The sequence below is a fragment of the Larus michahellis genome, chromosome 4 (genome assembly GCF_964199755.1).
Source record: "Larus michahellis chromosome 4, bLarMic1.1, whole genome shotgun sequence".
Lineage (NCBI taxonomy): Eukaryota > Metazoa > Chordata > Aves > Charadriiformes > Laridae > Larus > Larus michahellis.
The window spans coordinates 29,601,493-29,623,520 of NC_133899.1; the positions used below are offsets into that span (position 1 = coordinate 29,601,493).

Sequence of the window (22,028 nt, forward strand, 5' to 3'; positions counted from 1 at the left end):
TTTAAGCCAAGTAATAAATTGTATCTCTCTACAGAAGAGAAAAATTGCGTACAATTTCATGATAAATGAATGGCAATATTTTTTTTAAGGTAAATTTATCAGCAAGGTAATTGCTTGAATAAAGACCCAGCACTCATAAGGTGAGAGCAGGAGGAAAGCTACAGGTGAGGCAGTAGTTTTTAAACAAACCCTGTCAGAAGCGGCATAGGCTGCTTTATCTCTTGTTTCTGTGGCTAGCATTCCTTTGGTGGCTGTCACATGTTTACCAGCCAGCAGCCTTCCTTCTTCCTTGGGACATTAAATCAACAAGTATATACAGAGAAAAGAGCAAGAGCACGAGCACTACTCCTGTTTTTGAAACTCAGGACTGTGCTTCTCTTCAGCTTTGCCCAGACTACATGAACACTGCGAATCCTGAGGATTTAGCAGCCTGTCCTAGGAAGAAAGCTTTGAAACGTGTTATTTGTGAGAAAAGTGTTCTTGGGAAATTTCGTTGCTGGTTTGACCTGTCTTGCTGCTTTATGTAAGTGTGAATAGGTAAGTCGCTCATGTTTTGAATGTTTTGTGGCTATTTCTTGGTGAGAAGATTGCTTTCCTAGTTTGTTACTTTGGTGATAGTTACAGTTTGAAAAGCAAATTCTGTGTTACCAACGCTTGCTACTTTGGATTTGCTTGTTTGGTTTTCTTGAAGCACAAAGGTCTCGGAAATTGCAAGTAATGAAATAGGAGTTAGCCTTTTCTTCTGTTTTCTACTTTGTCATTGTGCTATTTCCTGCTGTCATTTCAGATTTTACTGTAAAGCAGTAGTAAGACCGTAATTCTAGATCCATAATGAATAACACAAGTGTGGAGTATTTGCATTCCTGTTAAGCAGAGGGCACATCTGATAGCTGTGCAAGGGAAGCCATGGATAATTGCAGGTATTTATGACTGAGGTAGGCTTAAAAAAAGACCTAAATGTAGCAGGATGGATGTGGAAGAAAACAGCTGAAGAGATCGAAATACAGTAGTAAGTAGACTCCATAGCTTGGCTCAGTGTGTCTGAAAACATCCAAGGAACATGCTGCACTTTATTCTTGTGGTCCTTAATGTCAAGTGTTTTGCAGAATGTATGTGGGGATGTTTGCCCATGTGGGCTGGACTGGAGCATCAGAACTGAAGAAGCCCTTGAAATACGTGGAATCTATTTTACTCTGTTGTATCTGTTTTGGCTAGCAGTTGCCTCTGTCTGCCTCCCCTCTTCTCACTCTTCTGGCTCTGAAGTGGCATGGCTCTCCATTTATCCCTGAGAATGGTCTAATGTCACAGCTTTTGCTTGAAAGAAACTCCAGGTGGAGGCTTTGAAATTTGTTAATGCAAATGAATCATCTGAGGCAGCGTTGTGGTCGCTTTAATCTGGAGAGGGCCCTTCGCACAGGTTTTGTAGTGCTGGGATCTGGACCTGCACGTTGCTTTTACAAAGGAATTATGGAGTGTGTCTTACATCATAAACATTTGTTTTCTCTGAAATCATTCCTGCTCCCCATTAGATCTGTGACAACTCTGCTTTTTATTTACGTGCTTTTGATTTTCCATGCCCTGTAGAGACAGATATTTTGGGCATAAGTCCCAGGGTCCATCTTTGATTCAGTTTGGCTGAACTGAGATTAAGCAAGACTGAGGAGTGCCTGGAGTAGAAAGAAGGTGGGATATAGGAGGGTATAAGGTGGGAAAGCACACATAGGGAGCCAGCTGTTCTTCTGGCTGTTAAAACCACCTCTGGTTCCCCCCTCCTTATGCCTGTGGGACTTCATTGCCTTTCTGTTATCGCAGATATTATCTGTTATTGTTTAGCTGAGCTATGACTTCAGTTCACACCCTTCTCCATGCAGCCCTAGTAACAAATTATCTGGTTTGTTATACTAATATGGATAAAGAAATGTTTATGGTGACGTGGTAGAAGGTGGCAGTACTTGCTAAGCTCTTCACTGTATTAAGTACATGACTCTAGAAACCACTGACATTTTTTTTTTACCCAAGCATTTGTTTTAATGGCTTTTGTTATTGTTAGAACATATTTTCCCAGGGCGTAGGTCACTTGGTCGATATCAGAGGCCTAGAAATCTTCCACAATATGCTCTTTCTTTGAAACCACACCCTGCTTTATGAGCAGCCTTCTTCCGCTTCAGGGCTTCCTTCTAAATACCAACAATTCCTCCATCCTGTTCCTCAAGAGCTGGAGCCTGAGCTTGATAGCTAGCCCGGGTCCCAGGGAGCTGTGTGGTGGGGCAGCATATCCTGTGCAGATGTCCTCCATATCAGGACAAAAAACACATAAGTGTCCCTCGCACCAATTGTGGCAATACTGTGTGTTATTCTGGCAGCCAACAACGTGTGTGGAATGAAACTCAGTGTAGGCCTGTGGCTTTTAGGTTCAGAGAGTGGTGTGTTAGTGTCCTTTGAGATGTAGGAAAGAATGACCCAGGAGGTGAAGGATAGCCTGAACGCCAGAGTTGAGTCTACAGTTCAAACACCCCAATTCCTTTTGGGAATTGCCTGGAAAGGTCATACTTACGGCCATCCTGGGTGATGTAGCACTGAGGGTTCTTAGATGGTAAATGGCTTTTCAGGGTCATGAATCTCATCACCACCAAATAGAATTTCTTGTCCTGTCAGCAGCGCGACTGTAGAAAATTCCTCTCCCGTCTGCTGTTCATGCCTCTTTTCGTGGCCCCTTTGTTGTGCTAAATGGCAGACTGATCGTCTGTCTTTGTGGCTCGACTTAAATGCAGGGGCCGGAAACCTTCAGTGGAGCTGTAGAAAGGTTGGTCTTGTTTCTACTTAAAAAAAAAAAAAATAAATTACTGGTTGTGCTTTTGGGGCTGAAATAGCTACTAAAGGTACCCTTTCAGCATTGCCAATTAGAAGTTGTAGATAAAGCAGGTGTTCTCTGCTGCAGTTTGACAGCAGTCCCCAGTCTAGGAAGGTCGAGAGATACATGATTGACCCATTTTTTCTTCTTGGTCAGCACTTTGCTGTTAACTGGATGTGTTTAACGGGAGCTGAAAAAGGGACAGAGTGGATTGAGAAGGCTCAGAACATGTAGCACCAGGCCTGTAAGGAGTGTATGTAACCAATATTGGAAAATTTATTTTTCTTTCAAAGGCCAGGAGTTGAGGCATGGACCTTGTGGGGGTCCTGTTGCCTGCAGGCGGCTCTCACTGGGCAGCTTGTCTCCTTGCTGCCTGTCCTCTCTGCAGCCTGCCAGGCATGTGCTGAATCCAGGTATGGAGCTGCTGTGTAGATAGCAAGCCTGTTGTGGCCTCTTACCACCCCCTCTTCTCCTTCGGTAGCTTCAGGAGATGTTCGTGGCCTACAAGGACCCAACAAATAATGTGTCAAGGAGGAGCCAGGGCTGGGTTCCGGGGGTGCCCTGCTTTCCGCAGGCACATGGCCTGCTCTCCGCACACAGGAAATCATCTAGGTATTAAGAGATTTGGTTTGATTAGCTGAAATCTCCTGTTGGCAGCACATTTCCAGTCCCTGGAGCAATGGAGATCAGACAGGTTGCCAAGGCAACGCACAGCCTTCAGCGAGGGGTTTACTGCTTCCTCGTCCTTGGTCAATTGATGGAGTAGGGTGTATTTAGGTCTTTGAAAAAAAAGCTGCTGTCCGGCCTTTTGCTGTGGTGAGTCATTCTGCCTTGGGTCAAATTGGTGGAACTAAGAACAAGGTTTTGTGGATGAGAAAAATAAGTACATAAGAGCATAAAGATCCCAATTAGATTTCTCTTTGAAGAGATGAGAGCACTTCAGTTCTGAGTAGAGGCAACTTATTCTTTGTTATCCCCCACAAATAAGAGAGAAACAGCAACTGAGATCCTCCTTTTTCCTCCATCTCCTCCCCCTTCCCCACTCTCCCAAATCTGAAATACTTACTTTTGTTTGCCGGAGGACTCTGTGCTCACCGTTGAATTCTTGACCCATACCAGGGATCCTTCCAGTTTGACCTTCTGTCACTGCTTTGCTTGTTGCTCTCTGCTCCCTCCTCTGTTGCAGAAGCCTTGATAAATTCAGCTTATATAAGTTTTCACTTCATTACATTATTCCTCCTTTTGCACCATCAGGGACATGAAAAGCTCATCATGTCACTGCTGTGAACGCCACTGAGGCAGTGGTGGTGTGCCGAAAGTCATTGTGTCTGTTGTTGCCTGTTCATTGATCTGGGCTCAAAGTCAGGGAGCGTGTTGGGACATGAGCATCTCTCACTGTGACTGTTCCCTGGCTTTACTGAGAGAACAGGGTTGTACCAGTGGTGTGCGGAGCTTTCTCGGAAATCTTGGAAGGGATGCGGTGTTCTCATATGCACGGTCAAGGAGGGAAATGCCATTGTGCTTAGTGTAAGGCTTGACTTGCTAAGTTAGTAAAGGTTTTTTAAAGTAATTCTGGAAGTGATAGGAAAGATGCTACAAGGCCAACAAGACCACACCTGGTGAGTTGAAGGTTGTATATGGGAGACAGCATCAGAGTGCCCTTTTTTGTTTCTCTTACTGTTGAGATAAATGTGGGTTGTGCTTAGCAGTAGATACCTTGTTATTTCAGGAAGAAATTGCACAAGCGAGAATTACAAAGCCGTCATTGCGTGGTTTAACATGGGGAGCCAGGCTGGCATTTTCTGAACATGCAGGTACTTCTGTTCTCTTGTGAGTGTGCACCTCAGCTGGTGTCATGTAGCATGGGGAGAAGAAAAGGAATTAAAAAATAAACCTAGACACTGCTTGCTGAGAGACAAATTCTGACCTTCTCTGTCATAAAACCAGGGTATGACCTTTGTAGACAGCAATTTGTATGTGAGAGGGAAAAATTAAAAAGGGTGGAGGAGCCTTTAAAAGTCTACATTGGCATCCTTACTTATTTACCCCTTTTGAGAGGATGGCAGTTGATAGATGTGTCACTGTGATGATGCATGGTTATCTTCTTTCCCTGTCTCAAAATACTGCATTAGTGATACCATGGCAACAAAGAAGTTGTCTTTAAGGAAAAGGAAAAAAAAAAAAGTGTGACTTCAGTGTTCCAGAAAGGTGGCAGACTGACGGCTCTAGTCTTCCCTTTCTACCCATAAAGTAGTGGTGGTGTCAGCTATGACAAAATGTATCCGATTATGAACTCTGTGTTGTACTGTGACTGAAAACAAGCCTGGGACATGGTCAAAGACAAACCTACTACAGTAAGAGCAGGCTGAGAATCTGCTGAGAAAACGTGCTCTTATTGGACAATTAAATTCTGTTTGAATTACAACTTTTTATGAAAAATACATCATCTTGAAAAAACCTTCCTAGACCCAAGTTGTGTCCTTACTCAGGATGGAATTCCTTTCTGAGCCAAGTGTGGTGATGGTGAGACAAACCAGATGTCCCTTGCTGGTGTGGTAGGTTTTCTGGAGGTGAGACAGTCAAAGGACACGTGGAAGGGGCAAGTTCAAATCTCTGTCCTGTTTGATTCAGACTTGCATTTGATTGAAGGTCTCATCTCTAACACAAGAGCCCTAAGCAGCAGGAGATTGGCTTTTAGGGACTAGCTTCTTTCTCTCATTTGATCTAATACAGATTATATAGGTAGTTATCACTACAGACTTTTTCTTGCTTTCCTACATCTTAGGTGAAAGCTTTGACCACCAAGTTAGTTCCTTCACTGCTTTGTGTGATGGCTGTTTTTACAATGGAAAATAGTTCCAATGTGCAAAACTGAGAATTTGAGCATAGGTCAGAGATGAGGGTGAACATTGAGATAGAGAAGAAATGACAGAGCAAAGACTTGTGTGTAAGGGTTTCTCATAGACTGTGGACTAGGAAAGTAATTTTCTGTGTGGTTCTGATTTTTCTTCACTGGTCTGGAGAAGGACTGAGACACAGTTGTGAATGCTGCAGTTTTCACTTTGATTATCTCAGCTGTTGGCCCTACTCTGAGAACAATTCTGGCAGGGACGGGTGGTGGTACAGGAGGACCAAGGCCTGGATGGGTACCACAAGTTTCATCGTGCTGTCTGAGTTAAACGTCTTCAGCCCTGACACGAAGGGGACCAGCTTTCAGTTCGTGAATGCCAGTTCAAGTGCTGTGCTGCTCAAATTCTCAGTCTCCCTGACCCTGTTAACTTCAATGAATTTTAAATACCGTGCTGAATTGGAGCCTTTTCTAAGATTATTACTAAGATTGATAATTAGTCTGAATCACCCTTTAGAGGCCTAGGTCATTACTTGAGTCACCTCCGTTTTACAGCGTGAATGCTCCCCTGTCTGTTAGGGTACACTTCTGTTTCCTTGTTTCATCTGTATTTGTGGGTTTGACGGAGAATTTATCTTACGCCTTCCATTTCTTAGGTGAGTGCCCTTTCTTGATGCCACTGCCTCCGTGTCCCCAGTTGCGCCTGATGTGCCTTCCCTTGAACTTGGTGTTGCCAGGAGGTGTCGGCCACCTCTACTGGATTGTGTCACTAAGAAGAATCTGGCTTTGGGGGAAGAAATGCCAGTCTTGTGGCTTTCAGGTGACCCGAGGTGACTGAGGAGATGCTTGGAGGCCTGTGGCCATTGCTGAGGTGTCATCTCTAGGCAGGTGCTGTACATGTTCTATTTGTGAGCCGGAGCCTTGGGGTGAAAAGTGAGGTATTTCCAGACACTGAAGTGCCTGCGTAGGTGGATGGGACTCTTCTTGATTGTTCTTTTGGGTCTAGCTTCCACCATTTTGGGTTGTGTCTTTGCCGTGGCTCCCCTTCTGTGGAGCAGATGTGTTAGCGTTTCCTTGCTTCACAGAGTTGCTGGGGGGATACACACATAGAAGCCTGCAAGGTGTTTGCGTACTGTGGTTATGTGGGTTGTAGAAGAAAGGGAGATGAAGTTGCTGTACTGTCTCCGAGACCTTTGAAATTGCGTGCCTATGTCATAGGCCATAAGGGCAGCTTAGATCTTTAAAGGTGACCTGCACATACATCAGCAGCAGCTATGAACGGGCCCATTCTTCCACCTTTTGATTAGTGAAATTTTGCAATCAAAGTTAATAAAAGTATAGTCAGGTCAAAAGCGACTTTCAGTCCTTCATATTCCTTATATAAAAGGGCTGGAGGGCTCGCTCTTACTATTTGTAAATCAGCACATAAAAATAAAGTGTGTGAAACTGAGCCTCGATGCAGGGCAAGTCCTCCTGCCTTGGGTGGGAATTTCACCCTTCTGCTGCGGCACTGAATGCGGTCTGATTGCATTTCTGATAATGTATTTGTGGAGCACCTTGAGGAGAAGACGAGGAGTTATACAACTGTTCCCTCACAGTGCTGTTAGGAAGGGTCGAGCCTTAACTCCTTTGAAATAGATATCAGAAGAGAGCTGCAATCCTGTGAAAACACACATTTATTTCTGAAGTGTTTGTGTATTGTGTGTGTGGTGCACACGAATAGAATTGCCACCTGTCCGAGGCTGATAATGATGATCTGGGGAGCAGTGGTCATGCGCTCCTTATTCTAGCAGTTTGCGGTATGAGGAGTCAGCGCCTACAGCTTCCCTTGGTCTGAATTTATGAAATGCTGTGTGCAAGGAGTTGCTTTACCCTTTGTGGCACTTTCTGAGCTTGCACAGATATGGACTGGTTAGAGGTTTTGCTATAATGGAAACAGTGTTAGCTGTGTCTCGTGAAAACCCCTACTTTCTTTTCTGTCTTGCTCTCTCAGAAAGATCCCATTAATTATCCTATTCCTTTAGGAATCCACATGTGGCACTATTTTCCTTTGTAACCTTGGCCTCAGCTTGTGAGTGGGCGAAGTGATAAGATCCTGATACCCACATGCTTTGGGCACTGGGTAGAGGAAGTGACTGAGAAACCTTCTTGGTGTTTCCATTGCGCCCAGCAGGGAACTTGTCCTGGCAGTGGGGCTGCTGTTGTCGTTTCACCCCACATAACTTCCCTTTAGTAGTTGCTGAGCCTTGCTAAGCACGAGGCTTGTTACAGACGGACTCCTGTGCTTTGCTGGGCTGTGACACTGCTAATAGGGATGAGGATATGTAGGTATGCAAGTAGGTGGAAACTTTCTAATACATCGTAATAGTAATAATAATAACGTGCACTTCTACTGCCTTGCAGATTTCGCTAGAACTTCTGCCCACGCATCAGCCTACTTGGTTCACAATGCAGTGTGCATGCTAGACAATTAGTGGTTGATAATGAAAAATGTCATGGGAACCAGCAGGAAAATCATAGCTTACTCCAAATATATAATGAAATGTAATTAGCACAGACAGTAAAACAGACAATTTATGGGGGTTTTTGTAATTAAAAAGTACCAGTAAACATTCCTTTTGCAGGAAGCTTGGTATCAAATGGAACGAAAGAGCTATTGTCTGGAATAGAATTTTATGCAAAATTTAACCCTTGCAAAGCTGAATGGATTAAAGTTTTCTTAATTGCAGACTTGCCGACTGAATCTATTGTGGCACTTCTTCCATTCATTCTCCTGGTCCTTGTCTGTCTGGAAGGGGCAAAGTCTGCTAGCAGAATTGCTGTGAAATCTGCTACAAGCCAAATACCTAGCCAAATTCAATGCATGTAACGGTGTGGCCGGTACTTCCCTCCTGCTCTTCCCTGACTTTCCCCTGAAGTCATCTTGTAGTGTGGAGGTAGCTTTGAGGGAGAGGCTGGAGCAAGAACAGCATGGTGAAATGCCTTGTGCTCCCTATGTCCTCTGTCAGATGTCTTCTGTTGATCTCACTTCCATCTCTGATCTCCTCTTTCCTAGTTTGGGGGACTTCACACTGCGCCTCTTGTTTGTTCTTAAGCAGTGTACACAAAGGAATGTGTGCCAGGAGGGCAAACACTGTTTCTTGGCTTGTGCTGTCACTGAGGGCAACAGAATGTGTGGACCCACTGTGGCATTGCACAAAGGCATCTATGGCATTAATTTCTTAGCTTAAAAATGGGTAAGCGAATGGGAGAGAGTCCTGGCTGAATGGACTGTTCATGTCCCAAAGCACATAGTGGCCAGTTCCTTCCCTGGACTTGGGTGCTCATGGTTTGAACCAACAGTTGAATGCATCACTATGTCTCCTCTTCTTGCCCTCAGGTACAGTTTGTCACCTGTTGCTGTAAGGCTGGGCATTTTAATTGTGTGAGAAACTCTGATGCACTCCCGCAGTGCTGTAATGCAACCGACACACGTGCGTTTCTGCTGCTCTTCCTCCCCTACACTCTCCCAGGCTCAGACATCCCACCACAAGCCAGAACAGAGGTCTACTCCAAATCAGTTTTACAATAATTTCCCAGGCCTAATCTTAGCCTAGAGTTTCAAGTCTGCAGAGAAAGCCCTTCAGCTGAGGGTTGAGAGCTGGGCCACGTGGTCAGGACTGTATGCAGGTGCAGCATGTTTTCCTCTTGATGATGGAGGAGCAGAGAGCCAGCATGCCTCCCATTGCAGAGGGATGAGCTTCCAGCTGGAGCCAGGTGCACAGACTGTAACATTTCTACCCACGTATGTGAGACAGTGCTCAGGTGCAAAATCACAGCCCTCCCTCAGAGACGCTGTGGCACAAACCTCTAGTATCTGGCACTCATAATGTGGGGGAGAGGAGAAGAAATTTCTGCTTAAAGCCGTGGGACAGGATGCATGAGCTCCTTTGCTGTGTGCTGCAGAAGTCCCAGCCACCTCCTCGCGGTTGGGCAGGCCCTCTTTAGGAGAGGGACTCTGGTTTACTGTGGATGCCATCTGTGCAGGAGGTGTCAGTTCCTGCCAGAGCTGTGGTGGTCTTTCTGGGACACCTTTCCCCTTTGGTGCCTACAGTGATGGGAAAGGTGGTGCAGGGATCTCAGCCCTTGTTGGCAGCTGGCTGGTAGTCTTTGCTGTTCAGGATGTATCGGGAGGGGTCTGTGCAGTCCCTTCTTACCTGTGCTCCCAAAACCTCTGCCTCTCTATGGACACAGTTGTTAGTGTTCAGCTTTGAAAGCTTCCTTCTTGGAAAGTGCTGCTGGATCTTTTGTGAGCTCTGACAGGAGGTGCCTTTCACATCTCTGTCCCAAGGAGCAGGGGAAACCTGAAAGGTTGTGCCGTGTCCTATGCCACTGCGCTACTACTTTCTTGTTCCTCTGTAACTGACCAGAAAACAAGAATAGATGGGCAATAATGCTGTTGTGCCAGTCTGAGATCCTTTAGGACAAGTGGATAGCAGCCGATAATTTGTCTCCAAACTTTCTTTCAGGATGCCTGGTCTAGTCAAGGGTCTGCTTTTTCCTCTGGGAAAGGTACCATGCAGGTCTGTTGGACAAAGAGGCACTTTGAGGATTTCTGCAGCTGGTGTGTAGCGTATCGGAGCATGCATTGGACAATTTGTGTTTAAAAATACTGGTGGCTTGCTTGTGCCCTGTCTGAGAAGGGGAAACCCTGGCATCTCCTTGGGCTCAGAGTTGAGATTTTATAAAAGGTCTTAATAAACAGTAGCAGTGGTGTCCTTGCCCCTCTATGTCACACGCTGATTGTCAGTTTGCTACACACCTGCTCCAACTTCTCACGTACACACGTATGCATGTGAGCTTGTGGGCACACACACACACACTTGTGCTGAGATGCGGTGATCCCAAGCGTGAGGTAGAGCGTAATCCTTCTTCCTGCATATGCTGTGCTCAAGAAAAGGAGTCAGTGATGGGGACCCAGACAGGCTGTCGTGTATATTCTGGGGTTATGGCTGCTTTGATTTATACTCAGCTCCTTTGATTTATACTTGGCTCCAGCAGCCACTTAATGGTGACTTCAGCATCTGAAAATAGCCAGAGTAGATGTATCACTCAGCCACTCTCGCATCCCAAGCCCTGCTCTGTGGGTTGAGGCGTGAGGGGAAGATAAGGCTGGTACGTGCCTGCCAAATTATCCAGGGAAGCTGTGGCACCAAATTTCAGTGCTGACAGGGAGACACACTCTCTTCATGGACGCTGCTTAGTGTTGGTGTGGCACAAGGGGGACACAGAAGTAGTCGCCTGACAAGTGGCTGTGCCCATGCAGAAGAGAGCAATGGAAATGTACACTTGATTTTGTTGTCATTTAAGCTACTGTAATTCAGTGCATGTTTCTGTTCCTTGCTTAGGCTGGAGTGAGCAAGGTCAGAGCCACCTCTGGAGTTTGCGTAACCTGTATTTCTCTGGGTTCAGCCCCAAACGCTTGTCTTTTTTGCATGTGGGCTGCTGCTATGCATTGATGATTTTTGTTTCCAATTGAGGCACATTGGCTTGTATTAATTTGGGATTTTTTAGTCCCCTAGATCATAGTCCTAGGGTGCACTATCAAGCCTGTAACTCGAGACAGTGTAGCTCTTCTAGCCTAAGCCTTTTGCTGAGTCAAGTCTTGTAAACTCCCAGTGGGATGTTTCACAGGCAGGGCTGGCTCTGTTTACATCTTTCCTCCTGCTGTCTCATCTGTGAGCTGCAGCTTTGCAATCACAGGCATCCCTAGTGTGCCACTGATGCTGATGATGTTTCATTTTTATGGGGTCTTTGACTTGAATTGAACGAGTGAACTTCACCCCTTCCTGGTGAAGTAATTACCAGAATAACAAGCCAATTTTATTTTTTTTTCAGATGGCACTTACAGTTTTTGACGTGTGTGCCCTTGCCATCCACATCAGATGATCTATGTAGCGGTTGTCCCTTGTTTTGGCATTTTGATATGTGTGAGAGAGGTGAAATGGCTTTAAAAGCTTTTTGCTGGCGCCTGTGGTTTGTTGCAGACCCAGCGGTACAGGCGGAATGTGATAAATTGAAATAAGACTGTTTCTCTACAGTTTAACTTGGGGATGTTGACGTATAGGACTAGATCGTCAGGTGGTGCGGAACCACTGTGCTTGTTACATGTGGCCAGACCTGACACCAAGGGAGCTAAACTGAATTACCTGAGCGGGAGGCTGGTCTTTTGCAGCAAAGAATGGTAATTACGTAGTGCAATAATATACTTCTTATTTAAGGGTAAAGTTACAGTTGAACAAAGATCATAGGCTATACGTTAACCTGGTTCTTAGTGAACGTAGTGAAGCTAGTGAGTACCATTATGGTGTAATACGATCGTTTTAGAGAAAATACACAAATAGTAAAGGAGGTGATGGGGCCCTTTGCCCCCCCCCCGAGCTAATCCTCCCTGCAGTCTCCCCTGAGAATTTACTGCAAGCTGTGCAGAAATGGTTTATGACCAACTGCCCTTTCTTGGCTGGGTCCTTGTTGCAATATAGATTGTCTCCCTTGAAGATGGTGGAATTCTGCATTGATATGAAAGTTTATTAAAATCGCTTGGAGTCTTTCCTGTGTTTGAGTTCATCATGAGATAGAAATTAAGACCTTAATTGGAACCAGGTTCGGTGTGAAATACACCCTGTTGTTGATGTTCTCAGTAGACGGCCCCAACGTGGATATCGTAGCCATTTAACACAAGTCCAAGTTCTGTTGAATTTCATTGTCATTTCTTCTGGGGAGAGGATGGGGAAGCAGAGCCATGGATGCAGATGTGGTTAAAACACATCTTTTTCTGGGCAGTTTTTCCCACTTGCTCTGATATTTTCTTTCTGACTTGCGGTTCCTAGTTACTCCTGAGGCCTTTGGGTTTTTGTCTGCATTTGTCTGTCTGGAGTCTTCATCATCCTCCCTGCAGTCCCCTTCCACTTCATCAACAAGAAGCTCTGCTTTGAAAAGAGAGGCTCCCATGCCTGGAGCAACACAGGAGAAGAAAGCACTACAAAGTCCAGAGTTCATGAGAGCCTTGGTAAGTATCACAGTATTATACCACCTTTGACGTACAGAGTCTTCTTGAGGCTTTGATTGCTGGAAGGACGGAGTTAGACCCATCTGCTGTGTCTTGGGTTATCTGTGTGGGAAAGCAGCAGGGTTTTGGATAGACTGTTGCAATCTCCAAAACTTGATCAAATGGATATGCAATTGCTACCATGCTCCCATTATCTTTGTTGTCTGGAGTAATCTCTTGAAAAATGGAGGGAACACTGGGGAAAAAGCACACTCCCCACTCTCTGTCTGTTGTGGCAATGTTTTGTTAATCTAGTGAAAAGAAAAATGTGATCAATTCTGAGTAATGGCACTGCCTTTCTGCTCACGAAGGATGTGCCTGTCCTGGTTTTCTTGTAGTAGCTGCTATGCGTCCTTTCATGCGCTTGTTCTTGTCTGGAAACATTATGTCTTGAGTAAACCCATGAGTCCTGGAGTCAAAATAACTGGGAGTTTTACTGTGTTACAAAAATAACATTTTAATGTTTCTTTAGCCATCAAAAGTGTATCCATTCTGGTAATGGTGGTAACTGAGAATTTGGTAACTTCATCATACATTTGTTTGTAATTTTGCATGTCGTAAGTGTATAATCATTGAAATAATCAGCCAAGAAGAGGCCTCAGAAGCCTCCCAATTAAAAGCTCTGCTTCTCAGTTGTTTCAGTCTTAAAGAAGGGCACAATCACAAAGTGTGGAGCCCCTGGAGGTTTTTCTGTTGTACGTTTTGCCTCGTACACTGAGTTCAACTTTGCTGTTGCAAAAGGCATGATTTGGTCATACCTTAAGAATCCAGGATTTACAGACAGTCAAAGGCTTGGATACCGTATGTGACAGGAAGTCAGTGGGACTGACTGCTTCTTGCTAAATGCATTAGTCCAGGGACAGGTACCAAAAAATTGAAAGTACAAATGGTACTTGAAATTATTCCCACCCACCCCCCACTCCATTGAATGCCTTGACTTTAATGTTTCTAAACAAAGACTGTGGGTTTTTTTAATAAGTTTCCTTCATCAATATTATTTTTAAGTCTTTCTTTCCTTCCCTTTGCCTCCCATCAAGTGGTGTAAAAATGTGGCTTTTATTTCAGATTTTAAGATGACACATCTCCCAGGAGTGTGTGGGCGTTGACATTCTATGGAGCTGTCACAGGCTATCATGTAAACACGTATTTGCAATGCTTTTTAAAATGTGAATTATTAATAAACAGAGTGGCTTGCTTTTTTTGTGTTTTGTTCCTTCCAAATTTTGAAGGACAAAAAATTGCTTCCGAGCTGAAACACTTGATGGCAATTTTCATTGCAGACTGAATCTTACGTGTGTGAGCAATAAACCTTTGAAAACATGGGTTTATAATGGAAACACTAATTCAACTTTAACTACAGCTGTGCCATACAAGCAAAATACCACACACATTAATGAGGTGCTAAATCTGATACAGCAGAGGAATGTGTTGTAATCATTAATTACAATGGAAGCTTAAAGTTGGAGCCTGCTTTTTCCATTCAAACAAAATCAGCTTGGCAAGTTGGAGCTAAGAGTTATTTAAAAGTATCGTCTCTATCTTTAGTTTAAATTTCACCGTAGCATTTTATACTTGTAAGGCCAATATGGAATATGTGTGTAGGAAATGCTAATGTTTTTAAAGGACAGCAGCATGAGAGAATAGATTAAACCCTGGGCTAACATAGCATGTCATATGGCAAATGGAGAAACCTGGAGCCTGAGCTTGGGCTGGGAAGCCAGGAAAGGCTGTTCTAGCATGGCAGTTGCCTGCTGAGGGAGCTCTCCCAAGAGGAGTGTTGACAAGCAAGAGTTTGTTTCAAATACGGAATCTGACTTTGCTGGGTAGAAAGAAGCAGGATGAGAGTGTTTGTAACGTGTAGCTTATTGGTTAGCATTCCCTTTTCCTCTTTTCAACTTGTGAGCTGTGTTTGTTACAAGGAGATCCTGATTCTAAAGACTCAACTGTTAACATGGAACCCATTAATGATTGTTCTTCCCATTTCTAAGCTCTCAAAGTGGGGAAATGTTTTTGCTTTTCCACATCTGGAATTAAGAACATTAGAACGTGTCTGTCCAACAGGACAGGGGACAACGGACACAAGCCAGAGCACAGCTTATGTTGCTTGTGAGGAAAAACTTCTTTACTTGGAGGGTGACAGGGCACTGGAACAGGCTGCCCAGAGAGGTTGTGGAATCTCCTTCTCTGGAGATATTCAAAACCCACCTGGATGCGATCCTGTCCAGCCTGCTCTAGGTGAACTTGCTTTGGCAGGGGGGTGGACTAGGTGATCTCCAGAGGTCCCTTCCAACCCCTACAATTCTGCGATTCTGTCTGCTATGACTATCAGCTTTATAACTCTAAATAGGAGAGAAGGCATTATGTATTTTGATCCCTCTGGCATGAATATTACATCTGCAATAGGATAAACCCCAATTTGCAACAGCATTGGTAAAGGAAGGCTGTAGCTTGAGCAGGTGTGTATGGGTTCAGTGCATGAGATGTTTCTCTTGTCCTTGGATCTAGTTGAATTTTGAGTTATCTACCAATAAAAAAGAGGATTGGTATAGAAACATAAGCAAATCTGTCTACTTTGTACTTTGTAGGTGCCCAGGCTGACATTCAGAAAATGTACTGTAAAGTGTCTTTTTGTTGTTGTTGTTTTTGTAGAGCCTGACCTCAGAATGAGGCAAGTGACAGAATGAAATAGGTGTTTCATTCTTCATGGCTCTAGGATTCATCTGGCTGGTTTGTTCCTAATTTAATTTTAATTGCACAGTTTGTGTCCTTATGAAAGGAACAAGATAAGGGAAAGATCTTTGTGAAAATGAAGAATTAATTGAAAACCTTTCAGGAGACTCCAGGACAAAGCCTCTTAATTACTGGGACACAGTGGACAAGGTTTTTGGTACTTGAGGCTTTTGTGGATCCTATTCTTGACTGCTTCATTGACCTTAGTGATGAGCCCATCTCTTGAGCAAGGATGTGCTGCCCTGATTGCCTCGCATTCAGCCGCAGGAGTCCATTCGCGGCAGGGGCTGGAGCTCAGCTGGACACAGCCAGCCTGTATTTAGGATGGACTTGACACTGCAAGGGACAGCTCAGAGCAGGGTGCAAACTTCATAGAGAAGCTGGTAAACACATAACCGATAGGAGGGTAGCACAGAGTTAACTTCACGTGTATCAGTCTTGCTTGGCTATGCCCAAGCATGTGCAGAAGGAAGCGGTGGTGGCATGAAGCAGTCCTGAGCTGACTGGAACGATGTAGAGCTTTGATGTAGGTCATGTGCAGAATTCCTGAGTGAGGGAAAGATTAAACACCACACCTTTGGCCTTAATGGAATCAACTGGAGTGGCTTCTTACAGCATTGGTAATCTTGCAGGTGGTGGGGCAGTGTGTGTGTGTGAGTGAAATTTCCCCTTGGAGCATCCCCCCATGCAAGGAAGGAGGCCCTTTCCTTGAACGGAGACCTGACAGATGTCAGTGGGGTATTGTGTTGAGACCACCTGATGCTGTGATGGTTTGGTGTCCCTTCCTGTAGTGTGAATTTCAGGACCAAGAGGTGGTGATGGTGTTGTTCTGTATGGTGTTTATAATGTTGCTGAGCCCTTTGCTTCAAAAGTTCATGGATGAAATGAACTTCACAGAAACGTGACAGTGCTGGGCAAACCCTTGTGTAAAGAGGTGTATCTAACCGTGTGCTTCAGTGCGATGACTCAAAAAAGAAAAGGACCCTCTTTGTTCTATACTGTAATCTTTTTATAATGATGTGGCCTGAGACCAGGAAAGAAATTGTAGTTTCCTGAGCTGTATACAAAAATATTCCAGTTGTGCCTTGCCTTGAACACTTGTTGTGATGTTAAGCATTAACTCCTGATAGGTGAAATCAGCTTAAACATCATGAGGCTTGAAGAAACGTTTTTTTTCCATTTTTCCTTTCTGTTTTATCAGCCTTGAGATTGCTTTCAGTTTATGTTCTCAAGCTGTTCTGCACAACCACTGCTCTAGCCTCTGGGGCTAGCAGCACACTTAAATAAACGGAGATGCAGTTCTTATATAAACCACTCATCTCCTGTAGCTGAGGGTTTAAGGAAAGAATCAACACCTATAACAATCAACAAAGGCAGGAATGTTAGCAGCACTGCCTGGATGTTGACCTTGCTTTGTCAGTGCAGCCTTGGGCCTGGCCAGGCTCTGGGGACCTGTCATGTGCAGCATGTGGCACCATCATATGCTAGCAGAGTCTTAGCTTCGTGTTTAGAAACAAGTAATGTGGGTGAGCGTGACAGTACCCGTCTGGCATGCGCAGTAGACTGGCTTCCTCCAACAGCATGGAAAGCCCAGGAATGTCCTTATCCAAAGAAATACAGCTGTGGTTGATCTTTGTAACCCTGATGCTGAGTACCCAGTAGCTCCATGGTCCTCAGCAAGGTGCAGATTGAAAATGAGTCTGGGGTTATTCATGTCACCTAGTCAAAGTATGTAGTTCAGCCAGGGTGTTAGGTTTGTTGACCAGCCAGTGGCAGGGGGAAGAGGAGCTTTTGAAATGCCCAAATGAAGCCGCTTTTCTAAATTTCTTTTCCTCTCAGTTGCTTCTACAGAGGCTCGTAGGATAGAGCTAGATGGCTAGATACGGGACAGTGTGGTTGTCGCCATTGATGCCTGCCCTAGACATTAGAGACCCTGGTTTGTAACAAGGCTGAATTAAATGAAGGATAATGAGTAGCTGAGGGAGCAGCCCCTAAGTTGGTAGGGGCACCTGCCTGCTCAGGTCTGTGCCTCTGAATGCTTTTAAATCATTTGAAACTAGGTCTGGTTTTCCCAGTGACCCCTCAGTCTCCCAGCAAGTCTGGCTGGACTGGTGGTTGACTTAGCAGAAGCGAAAGGAGGTGGGAGCTACAGACTTAGCCATGTGCGCACACGAAGGTGGATAACGCGGAATGGATAATCACCCGTTGCACTTGCCGCTTAAGGCTGTGGTTCCCAAACAGCACTGCTTGCACTGCTCAATGGTGGTCCACGCGGAGCAATTTCCATAGGCTCTGTAAGGAAGCAGTGTGTGGGGGGGAAATAGGAGTAACAGTAACTGAGTGACTCCTCAAACTGTTTCTAAAATATCTTCATTGTGTTAAACAGCTAGACATGCCCTCCCACTACTAATTTCCATGGAAGTAATTGCTCTGATTGACCCTGGCTTGTTCAGTTGCTGCAGACTGGGTAGCGTGATTGCAGGCAGGGTGGAGACTCGGTCTGTTGGGTCTGCTCTATGCAACAGCTTGACAGCACAGGTGGGTGGGTTCGAGTGGCGGTGTAAATTGGTGTTTCTCCAGCTTTTTGAACTTGTGATTTCCTTTTGGCTCTTCTGTCTTCATGCAAGCCGATGAATGACAGCAGCTCAGTTACAGAATGTGCTGTAATTTCTGACTGCAGGTTTATTCTTTCATTCCCCTAATCCAGTAATTACAGATGTTTCTCACTCCTTTACCTTGAAAGAGCACAGTTACCACTACTAACACCACTTTTCTAATACTCCAACGATCTGTGACTTTCTTTATGCTCTTTTTGTAACCATCAGTTTGAGAAGTATAAATAATTAAAGTTATTCATTGTTGCTTTTTGTACTACCACTAGGCACAGAACTGTTATTTTTTTGTGCCTATGGTGACAAGTGGCTTTTTAAACGCAAAGGACCTTATTTTGATTTGAAGGATGTGCCTGGCTTCAATGGAGTGACACTGGACTTAACACCAGTGCCGAGGCAGAATCTGTCTCTCCAGTATATCTAGGCCAAATATTACATTTAAGAAAGGTATTTCCATTTTCTCCATCCTGAAAATTCCCTCAAGTTTTGTATTAATATTTTGGTGGTGGTAGTATCTTAACTGTGCAGTCACAGATTCTCTGTTTTGTGGACACACTGGACACGAAACGGACACAATTCTGAGTTCAGGAAGTCTTACAGTCTAGGAAAAACCAAAGGTGTGAAGTAGTCAGCATAGGAAGTCTCCATCAGCTCCTCAGTCATGTTGCTGGTGGAGCTTCTGAGCGTAATATTTGGATGCTGGTCTTCCATGAGTATTTTTTTGCCTGAATTTATCACCATATACTCTATATGGTGGAGAGACCTGGGCTTTTTGAAAAAGGCTCCACAGTTTTGAATGATTAATGTCACATTTGCATAATTCATTTTTTCTTCTATGCCTTTCCTTTTCTCCCCATCCCACTGAAACTATGAGAATCAGTAATTGTCGCCTTTATTTTTGACAAAAGGAGAGCATGCAACAAAGGAATGGGAAGAAAGGAGGAGACACCATGGGGCTAAATGTTCTCATCAAAACCACTTCTGTCATTTGTGTATCAATTTTTACAACTAATTTGGCACAGCATCACTAATAGTGAGCTGCCCGCAAAGACAAGATGATTTGGGAGTGAGGAATAAGTCTGCAGCCTTCCTCTGCCTAGGCTAAACCCCGTGCAGCAGTGTGCATCGCTGTCTGTCTGATCTCATCTTTGTTTTCACTTCACGCTTTTGGGGCTTGCAGGACCAATGCTCTGCAGCAGTGGGTTTATTGCCTTGTTGATTTGTAACCCATGAATGTTTCCAATGAGATGTGTGTAATTTATTGGCATAAACCATTAGATCTTCCTTGAATGCCCTGGGGTTTCTGAATCACCAGCTGAAAACTATTATTACAGAGCACATAATCACTTGGAAAGTACCTCTGTCTTCTCTTTTTTTTTTTTTTTTTTTGTGTGTGTGTGTGTTAAATTCAGCTACGTGAATAGCATTTTTATAACACGTAGGCCAAAAAGGTACCAAGGTGTTCTGTATTTCTGTTTTGTTTTACCTTAGGGAAACTTAGGCAGCAGTGACACTCACAGTTGATGTGAACCTTGGGTGCTGTCTGTGAACTTTCCTCATAACGCTTCTGCAAGAGGCTCCAATCAACTGAACAGCTTTAAGTGCACAGACTGGTTTTGTCACTGTGACAATTTTAACTGGAAATACAGTTTCATCGTAGCAATGTTTGGTTATCCTTCACTGTGAGGATGGAAGAGCTTCCCTAGCATCTTGTTAAACATGATTCTGTCAACGACAGGAGGAGTGAAGAGTCCAGATTGTTCCCAGAACCAGGATAGGGGATTTCTTGGCCAGTGCTACTGCTGCCTGCCTTCAGGGGAGTACATTTCTAATCTCCCCTCTGCTTTTTTACATGTGGGCTAATTGGGCTCTAGTCCCAAAGAAGGATCAGGCTCATTATAGTTTTCAGTAGCTTAAAAAGAGATATTAAATCATCTTACCCCTCTAAGCCTTCCTTACTCCCTCCTTTCATGAACAGCAAAATGGCTTTCCCTTTTGCACAGACCCTCCATGTTCTGGGCATCAGCTTAGATTCACGCCTTGGTTTAGGCCTTCCCTTCATGGTAGGTCTGTAACACTGCTTTTCATAGGCGTCCACACAAATAAAGCTCCTGTCCAGGGATATGATCCATGGCATGCCAGGTGGGTATGAGGGGCTGATGCTGTCTGTATGGGATCAGGAAATAAAAGTAAATTATCAATGTCTTTAATTAAAATTTCTGAGAAGTAGGGAAGGCAGTAATTGTTCCTTTGGGTACCTGTGGTGTGGCTGTCTGAACTGGTGACCCAGCACAGTGCTCAGAGTTTCAGTTGTGGACAGATGGATTCAGCAGCTTGCCCAAACTGCTAAAAAAGCTTCTTGGTACAGTTTTCTTGGCAGTGGCAAAAGGAGTTCATCTTTCTAAAACAGTGATGTGACAAAGATGTCTTCTGATCTTTGGAAGCTGGGAGCTGATTTCCTCTTCTTGTGCCTCTACACGGGACAGTACATTCCCAGGCAGAGAGGTGAGGCTGTGGATTTCTTCCTCATCTGGTGTTTCAGAAATAAGCACTCACTTGAATACTGTTCAGTTGTTACGTGCCGGGACGCTGTTTTCAACCTGTGATCTACAAGCCTCCCTACAAGGGAGGAGTTTGGTAGAAAAATTTTGCAAGGGCCACACACAAAGTGACTGAAGAAAAGGAATTTTGTGCCTACGCTCTACAGCAGCTTGAATAAGGGAAATCATTGTAAGAAATGCACATCTGATGGCAATTTTTTAGGACCCTGAATATCAAGAAGATTGAAAGACACTTTGCTAAAATTACAAACCTCTGCATTGTGGTAGTGTTTGAACTTCTGCTAATAGTCTTCTTTTTTTAGCCATATAGTAATTGCACCTCTCAATGGGAACGCTACTCAGGAATAATGATCCTATCAAGACAAGGGAATATAGATTGTAGTAAAGGTTATGATGGTTTCTGAGAGGCTTAACATTGATCCATTTAGCTATCTGATTTTCCAAGAGGAAAAAAAAAAAAAAAACAACTTTGAGTTAAGCAGGCGATTCAGTGTGAAAATCTTGTGGTTGGTTTTAGAAGATGGAACTTGAAGTGAATTTACTGTTTTTTTTTCTCTCTCTCTTTTTTGGTGAATGCTTTTGAAAAGAAATGGATTTTTTTCCCACACATTTTAAATGCACTTCTCAGTTCTTTTATTTTTTTTCTAATGCAAGTCAAAATTCTTAGAGGATTCAAAAGTAAAAATCCGTTATGTTGAAAAGCCCGTGTTGTGAAATATATCATAAACACCCCGTTAGAGCATTGCCTGCTAATTAAAGGAGAGCTCGCTCCTGGGAAACAGCAAGCCTATAACACAGCTCAGCCCTCTTTGATCCTCTGTTAAGTTTGTGAAAACGTTGCCCGCCTAAACTTGTCTGCAGCTTGTTACACATTTTCTCCATCTGCTGCAAGACCAAAAATAAGCAATTTATAATTCAGTTGAACTCCAGTTGTTCAGTATATCACTGACTGTGGAGTTTTTGGTAAGAGGGTAAGGACGAGAGGAAAAGCCAAGCAAAGGCTAAACAGAGTCAGGCACCCTGGAAATTGCGTTGCTTTTGCCTGTGGGCATTATGTAGGCAGTGGATTGCAAGTTGTACAGTTATGGTGCAGGTGTTACTGCAAAGTGGTTCAGATTTTTTGGGTCTATCCATTAGCTATAAACTGAAATCAAACCATTTGTTGGGGTTCTCCAGCTTTAATCCAGACAAATTTCCATGTCTTGGGTAGCGTTGTGGATGTGTATGTACATGTGTGTATGCGTCATGATTTCCCCCAGCCTACTTACAGCAAGATGATCAGGGCAACTACTTCGTATATGAAAGATCCAAGTTCGAGTCTTATCTGACGCTTTGAATG

At 44.1% G+C, this 22,028-nt stretch overlaps 1 protein-coding gene across 5 annotated transcripts in view; it reads left to right on the forward strand.

Annotated features, from left to right (window-relative positions):
• The window catches only part of SYT16 (synaptotagmin 16), a 118,282-nt gene that overhangs the window by 42,970 nt on the left and 53,284 nt on the right, over positions 1–22,028 (forward strand). For 4 of the 5 annotated variants that reach the window (XM_074583709.1, XM_074583713.1, XM_074583714.1 and 1 more), the window contains exon 2: positions 12,569–12,747. The exons of the other annotated variant lie outside the window; for it this stretch is intronic. The gene's annotated coding sequence lies outside the window, so the exon portion shown is untranslated. The remainder of the gene's footprint in view (positions 1–12,568; positions 12,748–22,028) is intronic. 5 annotated transcript variants of the gene reach the window in all.